The 12,050-nt window shown below is 38.6% G+C and overlaps 1 long non-coding RNA gene across 1 annotated transcript; it reads right to left on the bottom strand.

Annotated features, from left to right (window-relative positions):
• Positions 1–4,884: 4,884 nt before the first annotated feature.
• LOC114148963 (uncharacterized) lies at positions 4,885–6,513 on the bottom strand. The gene is made up of 4 exons (XR_003596395.1): positions 6,377–6,513; positions 6,192–6,277; positions 6,021–6,075; positions 4,885–5,103 (listed from the first exon to the last, which is right to left on the bottom strand). It is a non-coding gene; the product is annotated as an uncharacterized LOC114148963 (long non-coding RNA).
• Positions 6,514–12,050: the final 5,537 nt, after the last annotated feature.

The following is a 12,050-nucleotide window of genomic DNA, read 5'->3' as shown; positions in this document are numbered from 1 at the left end:
GGAGGAAGAGGAGGGACGGGGGAGGAAGACGCCCGGAAACAATCAGGGGGGCGGGGGCCACATCAGAGCCGCTCATTCAACACAATGGCCCCGCTGAAAAAACAACATGAAGCCTGTATCATGCCTGCACAGAAACCGCAGGAGCATTTCACTGAAAATCATCTGGAAAGCTCAACAGCAGGGGCGAAGCTAAGGACTGGGAACAGGGGGGCCTCAGCCCTGCACACAAATATTTAGAGGTTTTAAAGAAGTGATTCATTTTTTTGTTTTTTTCTCTGGCTTTAATATTTAATTTGTGGTTAGGGTTGCTATACTATTATTTATTTACATTGATTACGGGGAGTAATTTCATTCAAAATTAAACAAATTATTAATGAAAACTAAATAGTAGGAAAATATATTTAATGAGCTAATTTTTCAACTTTTATAAAATCTATATTTTTACACATTTGTTGAAGTTGTCACTAGTCATGGTGTCGACAGATAATCGGAAAAATAAATAAATCAATTCAAGAGAACAGACTTCACCTGGACTCTACAAGCTACAGTAGCCTGAGCAGCACAGCTAACCATTACAGGAAGTTAGAAAACTAACATTATGATGCGTTTATAAACCATTGCTTCAAAATTCATTTTTAGCAATGTTTTAACTATATTACATATTTTTTATGCTAGTAGCAACCCTTTGGCTGCTTTCATTCTGGATAAAGAACCTATTAGATGTTTCAGAAAGTTTTGACAAACATAAAACAGTTTTTAAGTGCAAAGGCAACAGATACAGATATGCCCAAATATTTAATATTCTTAGCAACGTGTACCCACAATAATAATCATATTTAAATAACGAATGAAGCTTATAAGACATTTTAAAGCATTTTGAATTTTTTACTAATCAACCAGGAGGTAATTTAATTTGTTATTTCAATTAAAATGATCATATTTAATATCGGAAATCCTTCAAAGACTCAAAGAAAACAAAAGAAAGTCACTGAATGTGACCATTATGGCAGGTTGACAAGTCTCCTTCAAAGCAATCAATGGAATATTTTGTTTTTGCCCCCAGCAGCCTGGATGTGTGGATATTACACCGAGGGATTAAAAACGTGTTTTATGAAAGCTGGCAGCTTGACAGTTTCCTTCTAATGACCTTCTGCGCCTCAAAGTTTGAGGTGAAAAAGTGCGGGCATCAGAGGAGGCTCACCTCGGGTGCTGTCTCCGTATTTATAGGCCGGGCGACTCCAGGGACCGTTCTGATGACACCGCAGATAAATTATGAGCCTCCAGGTTTCAGTTAAAGACGGGCGCCGTGTTCCAATATGGCCGCTTTAACAAGTTCACGACAGCTAAAAATACCAAGATGGATCACCTCTGACTCCACACGCAGCGCTCCTGCTGGGCTCAACTTCTCTGCCGTAAATCTGACGACTTTCTGCACCACAACTCTAATAAACATAAATACTGTCATATTCAGTAAGTTACAATAAACATCCTGATGTTTTTCATATTTCGGCTCAGCTGTCAAGTTAAAAGTATGATTTGGAAACAGATTTTTCGTTAAACAATATTTCTGTATTAATTTATTATGTAAATGTCATCATTAGCTGTAAGTGGAAAACATTATAATTAACAGAAATATAAGTTTTTATAATGAGTTGTGATAAAGTTCCTGAAATAAATGGACTTCTCTATTATATTGTAATTTATTGGGCTTCTGTATTTTGCCAAATTGTCATTTATTGTTGCAAAAAGAAAGAGTTGAGCAATGTTTTAAAATGTTGCCCAATTTTAACTCCAGCAGTTGTTTTTCTTGGCATTCTCACACATAATAGATGAATAACATTTCCACGATGAGTCGCGTTAACCGAACACGTTTAAACTTCCTGGTGTTTCACTGCACATGTACACTGTAAAACTCTTGAGTTTTACATTTAATTGATCCACAAACTTTTACTCTTTAAGTAAAAAAATCTCAAAGTTTAAAACTCAAATATTATCTGATCAAAGCTGATTTTTTTTCCTCAGAATTTTCACTTTTTCCTAAATTTTTATGTTTTTTTGGAATTTTGTTTTTCAGAAATTTACCAGAATTTTGACATACTTTTCTCAGAATTCAGACTATACTTTCAAATTTCTACTTTTTTTAGATTCAGACTTTTTTTCTCAGAATTCAGACTTCTCTTTTAAATTTCAACTCTTTTCATAATTAAAACTTTTTTCCTCGTATTTTGTTGATTTTATTTGTGCCTGCCATATTTCGGTGTCCAGCTGTTCCACGTTAACCCGAACCGTTTCCTGTGACGGTCTGTGCTTCATGCTGCTGTCTCTGCTTATTAAGAGGAATCCAATTCTCAATGCACAACGCAGCGTTCCGTTAAAATATATGTTATCATCAGCGAGATGAATTCCCCTGTTTGTAATTGAAGAGATAAGGTTCTACATTAGGACTGGCCCACTTATCCATCAGCAGAGCAGTTATTGACTGAAGGTGGAAAAGCGTTTCTTTCTTCACGCTCTTCAGCAAGATGATAAGGATGATAAGGAAATGTTGCTCTGTCTGTTTCAGGAGGAGAATGTGAAAATGAAATGTGAACTTGGCTGATATCAGCTACTTCTGCTGGGTTCTGGTAAATTAGCATGCTTTAAACGTTTCTACATGCAATATTCTCTGGAAATGTGCATCTTTCTTAATTATCCTGTATAAATAATGGAAATCCATTAAAATGCATTAAAAATACTCATTATTTCATTTGTATCAGCTTCTTTCTGCAAAATATTTAAGATTCTGCAGCATCTGCTGATGGCTGGATTGATGTAATACCAGGAAATAGTTTGGGAAGTCAGTTCCTTCTTTGTGTGATTATCATAACTTGCCTTCTTGTTTCTACTTTGAGTTCAAAGCATTGTCTTTGCTGGACGAGTTGATTAGTCTGTCTGCGTTATAAAGCTGCTGATCAGAGTTAATAAACCCAGAGAAGGAAACGTTATTCTCCTTCTAGAAGAGGAGACAGGTGCAGCCTACATGCCAGGCCCGGTGGCAACATCTTAATAGCTTCACTCGGCATGGAAAATGGCCTCTCATGAATCACTGTGGAATGGAGAGTTACAACACAGTGGCAGCACCATAATAGAGTACTTAGGAGACGTGACAGAAGAGACCTGGTGAGCGCCACCATCAGGATAAACAACATCGTAAAGCTTCATTCAGCTGGGGGGCTTCTCAGATCCATAATTTCATAAACTAGTTCGTTGGTGATGCAAAGCCTCATGAGGGTAAATCACCGCCACTCCCAGCTGCTTTCACTTCTGTTTTTCTTTTTTTTTTTACGACTCAGACATGTTACTTTAGGTCAAACTTTAAAAACAAACTCAAAAACTGCACTTCTGTGTCGTTGTCCTTGTGCCACCAACCAGAGTGTGCAGTGAAACTGCTGTGAGCGTATTTACCTGTAAACAAACAATAACTTGTGGTGATGAACTTTTAAATCCAAACACGTTAAAATTTTTAACACAAATTATCACTTTTTTTTAACATACAAGAATCCCAAGCTGGAACCTTCGTATTGTGTTTCTGTTCCGTCTGTAAATCTGACGCACAAACTACATCCGCTAACAACAACAACAGACGACGATGCAGCTTCCCTCTGGGTTCATTTTTACTTCAAATCGATCTGATTGGACGCTGGAAAAGACCATTGTCCTTTTAGCACTTTTAGTTTTAGTTGTGCTGAAAGGAGTTAGCCTATCAGCAAAACTCTTTAAGCTAAAATAGCATCAATGCTAAAACATTGCAGTAGTACAAATGCTAATGCTAATGTCAGCATCCACAGTCCCATAAAGAAGCTCCATGAAGAAGTTTTTCTTAAAAAGTTACATTAATGGGAGGTTTTTGGACCAATCTGATGGTAGAAGAACAAAATAATAATAATCATCTTTGTTGTTGAGCTGAATTCTCATTTTATACAATAATTTATCAACAAAAATGCTTTCTGAATTGAAAATGTTGCATATGTAGTTTTGATTAATTTATTGTAGTCCCTGTTCAAGTTGTGTTATCACTAGTTGAATATATATAACAATTAGCATATGGAAACAAGCAGTTATGCTATAAAAAGGTGTTTTCATGCAGTCACCCCAGATTTAGCTCTCCAGTTCTGCTGTTGGACTGTACCTATAAACAAACAATAATCTGAAATATGTCTGAAAATAATCCAGGCAGTTACAAAAATACAGAGTTTATACAGTGAATACATTGTTTTGAGGGACTGGAAGCTTCAAACAGGACAGGAAAGTTATGCTGCTTTCTGTTCCTGCTGCAGATGTTGCATAAATATTGTAATGCTGTGGTGTTTTTGTCATTTTAAAGACACTTTAAAATTCAGTTCCTACAGTTTCTCTGTCAAATGTGGGAGAAATCTCTGTGAGAGATGAAAGGCTGTTCTCCATCTCTGCTCACGTTTATCTCAGAGTGACGTTTTAGCCAAGATCTGGGTTAAGGTTGCCATGTTAGCCAAGCCAGTTCGCTTTCCTTCTTAATCACCCACTGAATACTTGAATTGTAATTTTGTGGGGGGAAAAAACCCTGTGCTTCTTTTTTTTCTTGTTGAGATGAAAGAATTGTGCAGCTCTGGAAAATGAGGCAGAAAAAAAGAAAAAGAGAGATGAGAAGCCATTGTAACACTGGCCTCAGGCAACACGGACCCAGAGGGCAGATCTGAGTAAATCAAATCTCCATTACTGAGCTGAAGAGCTTGTGTGCTGGAGATGTTATTACCCTCGTTACTGTGCACAAAAGAGAACAAGCTGGAGGTTTGAGGCTCATTTCAGACTTTATAAATCGACAAAGTTACAGGAGAAAAATCTAAAATGATTTGAATGCTTTAATATTCCAAAATATAACTTCTGATTATGCTTTTCCACTCGCTGTGACAAGGAAACGCTCTGCCCTTCAGATAACAGATTGCACAGGGGAATGATTTAAAACCTCATTTGTGTAATATTAATGGACTGTCTTAAAAGAAACGACCAATTTCTGCTGCTGTTATCGGAGGACCTGCAGGCCTGAGGATCCCCGGAGCGACGCCGACGAATTCCCAACCCAGCAGCCTGATGATGCAGGAATTACAACCTGTGAGCCGCCGCCTTTCATTACATCGAGTTATTGCTGACAGGAAGCTAAACAAAACAGCAACATAATATTTAGGCCATAAAGATGTAAAATTATAATAAATATTGGAGAATGATGAGTCCACCAGAGGGCGCATTGACGCTAGCTACTAGCTAACAGTTCCATGAGTATAATCTTTGAAATAAATCATGACAATTATCATTCATTAGGAGAATTATTAAAAAGCAGTTTGATTAATCTAAATAGTCTCATTTATTATAATGCAGAAGTAAGCGCTAACTTCAGCGCAGCGCATGCGCAAATGAGCAAATGGTACGAGGGTGCTTCCGGAAAAGATCTTTATTGATAACATAACCGATTCAGTTGGTTTTAGCTTTCATCCCCCCCTTCAATAAGCAAATCATCATTTGGAACTGCTTTTATAATTTATTCAGGTTACAAAACAGAAGAAATATGCGAAGGAGCCAGTATTTTAGCTCCTTTTATTCGATCCAAAAGTGGCACAGACGAGCTGTCAGTGAATGCAGCGGCCCCAGCTTCTCTTTTATCATCACGTTATAATGACAGGATGTCGCTGCCGTTGTAACGCTGAAGGTGTGGCCCATTTGGCCGCTGCTCCTGCTGGATCAGGTGTTCCGGCGAGCCGTGCGCCTCCGCTAAAAGCCGCCGGCCGGATTAGACCAGCTCACCGCCGTTTAGCTTCAGGTTCGGCTCTTGATCTCAGCAGGAGCAACAGCTTTAAATCTCTGCACCAAAGTAACGTTCAAGTCCAGAATTAAAGCACCGAACCGTGACGACAGGCAGAAAAAAAAGCTGAACAAGAAACTCGTCTTCAAAGCCACACGGTGCAAGGATAGAAAAGAAAACACATAATTATAACAATAATACTACTTACTGATAAACTTGTCAAATGCATATTCGCTTCCGTCCTCTTCTCTGGTTTTTAAATCCTAAAGTAGAGGCAGTGATGAACAATCGATTCACAAAAGAATTACGATTCTCACTTACTACGATTCTGACTTGACATAAAATGAACCAAACTACTGGGGGAAAGAAAAAAACAGACCATGCCGTCCTCCATTTTGAAACTACCCGGGACGTTGTGACGTCACAACGTAGACGGTGCTGGAACGTAGGCATGGGAGGAAAGCGCTACAAAGAGGAAAACACGGAGAGGTGGATTCAGTCGACCGTCTTCGTCGAATACAAACATTTAAACTCATTTTGTTTCTGTTTATTTAATTTTTTTACCTTATTGCCTGGAATACCGAGCTGGACGTGAGCTTTACTGGGCGCAAAGTTCGCAAAATGAAGATTCATCACCGCGGAAGCGCGGCTAACGAACCAAGCTAAGCTACAGCGGAGTCAAGGTACGTCATAGCCTATGCTGAGGCCTGTTGTGATTGGTCGGAAGTTTGTTGCCATGTTTTATGCGGAAATTCCCTTGGACAGTGATGTTGGTATTTAGCATCAACTAGTCCGCTGTGTCTTTGTATCCGCAGAGGCAACATGAATATGAGGAGTCATGTCATTTTATTATTCACTAAGTACCTTCAAACAATGTGAAATAGCTAAAAACTCTTGGATGAAAACTGCAACATAATATGTGACATTTGTACAATACCTAATATATGTTTGGAGCTAAATATTTAGCTCCAAACTAAATATTTATCTAGCTAGCTAAGTATTTAGAAGCTAACTATTGTGTTAGCTTAGCAAGCTAAGCTAAGTATTTACTTAATTAGCTAGCTAAATATTTTACTGGCTAATTAAATATGTGATATTTGTACACTACCTAATAATATGTTAAAATATGACTTTGAAAACATTTGCCTCCATTTTTTCCTCTTACTTCACGTTAATAACCCAAATTATTGCCGTTCATTACAAACAGAATCGTGTCGTTTCAGTCATTCTGTTGTTCACATTCAATGCAAATATTTTGTAAAACACCCGAAGAGCCGCAGGTTGCATTTTCCTTTGCTTTTTTTGTTTTCTCCACTGACCTCAGTGTGCAATGCTTAAACGTCTAACATTATATGATATTATATAACAAGTGGTTTGCAGCCTGGAACTATTTTTACAGTTCCCCTGTCTCCTTGTCTGTTGTGAGACGTTGTGTCCGTGTGACGGGACGAGGATCTCTGGAGAGCGATGACAGCTCAGGCTTTTTGTGCTTTTAAACTCTGAAGCGTCTGAGCTGAAATGTTCATCCTGTGTTTCTGCATGAACTGAACCACGTCTGGAGCCCAGACAGTTTTAACTCAGACTCTTTGTTCTCTACGTAATAAACCCCTGCCTGTGAAATGAATCCACTCCGAGATGCATTATTTACAGCCGCCACGTCTGATCCAGACGACCTTTCATCTGGATCAGGTGGTCAGTACCTGCAGAAATGCTCTGAAGATGAAGCTAGCAACAAACATGAAGCCGTTTCAGACTCCATTAGACCTGCAGACATTTGTGGGTTCTGCTGTTAATAGATTCATTCATTTTCTCTGATGATGTCAACCAAATTATTTATTTTTCTGACCGTCTTCTCCAGCCACACTGCAGCTGATTGAGATCCAAACGTTTCTCCTTTTAGCTCCAGGTAAATGCTCGGCTTGAGTGACAGAAGCAACTCTCTGAATCCTGGTGTTTCACTTTTTCACAGCGATATGATCGGCCCGATTCTAATCGTTTTACAAAAAAAAATAAAAATCTGATTTGATCCACTTCCAAATGTGGGTCTAAATCGAAGGTGCGGGTCACATAGACAACAACAGGAAGTTATTACTGGTGGAAACAACAAAGAAGAAGATGACAGGAAGTAGTTAAAGTATTATAGCACACTTATTGCGTGAACTTATTTACATGTGATTTTTAATTGTGTTTCTTATTTAATGGAAATACCGCAAAATTGTGTTTTTTTTTACATTAGCAGAATATTGAATTTTGCAAACCTTTGAATAGTTTATCGTTTTTCTCTTTCTACCAAAAACTGGATGATAAAAGGCTCCAGTCTGCTGCTTTGGTCTCATTTAGCCCTTTATTTTGAAGGACATTTTAGTTTACAGAGACTTCATAATTAATTTTATTTGTTGTTTTGTTTTTTTTATTTATTTTGGATATTTAAAATGTCTTCCAGTTCCAATGTTAAATATTTATTAGAATTTAAAGTTTATTCATCTTTGAGAATGTGTAAAATGTAAAAACCTGGAAATCTGAGAATCTTGTTTGGTATGAGACGATAAAACATTTATTAAAACGTTTATACAATTACGAGTTTTGTGTGCAGTTGCCCAGGGCTTCATCAGAAAGGGGGCGGAGCACCACAGAGCTAGAAAATAAAATATACATTATTTACCTGTCAGTTTTCTCCTGAACGAGTTTCCTACTACTAGTATGAATGTTTATAGGAGTAAGTTTCCCTTAGTTCCTGTTGATAATTTCTGGCATTTTAATTGGTTGGAGCGCTACTTGATTAACAGCACTACTGTTTTTCTTACTCTGTTGGTGCAAATTAAAGAAACCATCTACAAATCAAGAATAATTAAAAAAATGAATGAAAATAAAACTCCTTGTTCTGACCTTCCATCTTTTAAAAGCAGAAAACTAAAATAAACTTGTATCTCTCCCTCCCTCTCTGGCCGAACATGTCCCCCCGCACAGGACGGCGCCACCAGGCTCAGAACCCGTGCAACTGGAAATCCCATTAGCAAACGGCGCTGCTGATAAGGCAGACTAGTGCACAGCGCTCCAAGTGATTCCTAATTTCACACCCAGATTTCCATTTAGCGCCGAGACGAGACAGCAGCAACAAACTGCAGCAGGAAAAGCTGCAGCTCAGATGATTGATGGTCATTAGAGTTTTACCTGCAAGAGGACAAAATGCTGAATTATTTATGCATTATTTATAAAAATTTGGTGTTAAGAAACTTCCACCTGATGAAACCTGCATAACAACCAGCTGCAGCGTCTCATCAGACCCTCTGAAACCCAAACGGAGGAGCTGAGATCCGTCCGCAGTGATTTATGACTCTAAGTGTTTTTTGGCCCTGATGGAGCAGCTGAGACTTTTTGTTTGGAACAATTATGATGATGGAAAACAATCTCTGCACATCATAGTCTTGGCAAAGCAGCCAGAGGGTTATAGCTCTGGATGTGTCAATGCTTAAATCACAGATGTCTGTTGGAAATAATATTCCCCCTGCAGAGAACAGAGAACAGAGTCAGAGGTTTGCAAACGTTTCAGATTGACAGAAAAACCTGAATGAATGAAACGGAGCCATTTCTGCAGCTAGAGCTTTGTTTGTAAAGTTACAGTGTAAAATTGATAGCAATAATTTGGGTTATTTGTGCTGCTCTAAGAGACAAACATGGAGGTTCATTTTTCACAATGTTTTGAATTCACTTTTATGTCAGTTTAAATATTTAATTAACACGGTGAATATGTTAGTTATCAAGTTAAATATTTGGATATATAAATGAACTAAATATGTAGCTTGTAAACTCAATAGAAAGTGTGAGTTAAATATTTAGTTGGCAAGCTAAATGGTAAGATTACAATATAAATATTTAGCTCTAAACTAACTAAATATTTTAGTTATCAAGCTAGACCTTTAGCTTGGAGATAATAAATATTTAGACATTTAGCTTCACATTAAATATTTAGTTCAGAACTAATACCTTGCTAAATGGCTACCTCAAATCAGAATAACTCAAATTATTGGAGTTAATTATTGACTGTAGCTGCAGCAGGTGGGTGTGAGAGCAGGAAACTCTTTAAATCTGAATCCATCAGACGGACCTTAACTCCAGTCTGTATGAGATGAGGAGCCGTCGTTTAGCTGGATGAGTCACAGAAGAACTTCCTTCTTCTTCTGCTTCTTTCAAAACCCAGACGACATGCTGGTGTCAGCAGAAACGAGCCGTTAATCCTGACAGTTGAGAAACTTTTCTAACTGCAGGGGAAACGACGCGTCTCCCTGCAACACCAGTTAATTTGTCCTGAGCTCAACAGGGTTGTTGGCCGCCGGGGGGACCGCGCCGTGTAGGCAGGTTGTCATGACGACGGCGACATGTGACGGGTGAATGACGACTCACGATAAAATGGTCCACAACACAGAATCTGGGGGACTTTGTTTAAAGCTAAATATTTAGTTGGCAAACTAAATATTTAGTTCTGCAACCTAAATATTTAACTTCCTAACTAAATATTTTTGCTTGCCAACTCAATATTAATTGCTGAGCGAAATATTTAGTCCACAAAATAAATGTTTATTAAGAAGCTAAATATTTTGTTGGTATTCTAAATATTTAGTTTGCTAACAAAATATGTTGCTTGGTAATTAAGTATTTGTCTTCTGAGCAAAATATTTAGTTAGAAAACTAAATATTTAGTCAACAAGCTAAATATTTAGCTTCAGTTTAAATATTTGGAATAGAACTAAATATCTAGGTACCAAGCTCAATGTTTAGTTAGCAAACGAAATATTTAGTTGGCATTCTAAATATTTAGCTTTTAATTATTTTGTTTGCTAACTAAATATTAGCTGAAAAGCTAAATATTTAGTTAGCTAATTTAATATTTTAAACTAAATATTTAGCTTTCTAAGTAGATATTTAGTTAGGAAGCTAAATATTTGTCTTCTGCGTCTCGCAGTAACACATCCGTTCACCCTGAGCTAAATCAGGTGTTGGGTTGTCATGGCGATATCTAAGGGGTGAGTTGTGCCTCTCTGCGGTTGAACCGTTTTCGGGCCCTGAACGCGGCGCTCCTTGTTTCCCGCCGTGTCGACCGGCTGCCAGCAGTCAGTCACTACGGCGGGTCGCCATCGATTTCCTCTGCCTGCCTCCTGACGGCATCACCATCCTCCCAGAAAACCTCAGGGACATTTCAGCCTCCGCTCTCCACTTCCTCTCAAACCTTCCTGACTTTTCTTCCTCACCTACAACCAGGACGGTGTAAAACACTTCACAGCGTTTCCAACCATCCGGACTCCTGTGGGGAACAGGTGAGAGGCCATGTTGGATGACATTTCTCCTCACCAAGAGTGTGATCTTTTTTCTTTTGCATCGAGGCGCTGCCGTTCGCCTCATTGGGAGCGATCAGGGCGTGAAAGGCTTCGCCGCCACCAGATCCGGCTGCCTCGCCGTCCAGGAGCTGCTGAGTAAATCAGCCTCGTAAAAATCTCACTTCCTGCCCGTCACCCGGTTTATTAAATGTGATGAAGCAGCTAAAATGCTTGTTTAATGCATAGTTATTCAGGTCAACGAGCGCCACTGCCGTAATTAATTACTGGAGATTTCCTCCCAGGAGGAGAAAAAGAAAACGAAACACACTTCCATCTTCTTTTCTCCGCTGAATGTTGCAGCACAACGAGCCGGTCGGCCGCAGCGCCGTTACCGTGACAACGTCATGGACGCTCCTCCTGGAAGAAAACATCAGTTTATCCGCAATGCAACTATAGGACATAAAACCAACAACCAAACAGTTTTCAGTCTGGGCTTTGACTAGGCCATTTTTCAGCCATTTTGCTGTAGATCTTCTGTTGGGCTTTGAATCGTTGTTCTGCTAATGGACTCAGTTTTTTGGAAGACTTTGGTCCAATCGCCAGCTGCCTTTCCATTGTAATTATTTTTACCCATTTGGGCTTTTTTATGATCGTTTCACTCCCAAAAAAACTGAGATTTAATGTGCAAAACTAAACCGTATTTGATCGTTTTCAAAGCCTCTTCAGTCTGGACGGGCATTTAAACCAACTTTTACCTTTAAATTATGTGAAACATGAATCATAATTCTGCACCAGGTTACGCCCGGTAAGTCTGGACATAAACAATGGCTGAAAATTATTACAAAGTCTGTGTCTATAACTATAATTCTATAGTCAAGAATTATTGACTTAAAATAAGAGTTACTTTACTAGACTCTAGATCAGGG

Source organism: Xiphophorus couchianus, chromosome 7, assembly GCF_001444195.1.
Source record: "Xiphophorus couchianus chromosome 7, X_couchianus-1.0, whole genome shotgun sequence".
NCBI classification, from domain to species: Eukaryota; Metazoa; Chordata; class Actinopteri; order Cyprinodontiformes; family Poeciliidae; genus Xiphophorus; species Xiphophorus couchianus.
The sequence above is the reverse complement of the archived record's forward strand: the minus strand, read 5'-3'. Positions and strand labels throughout refer to the sequence as shown.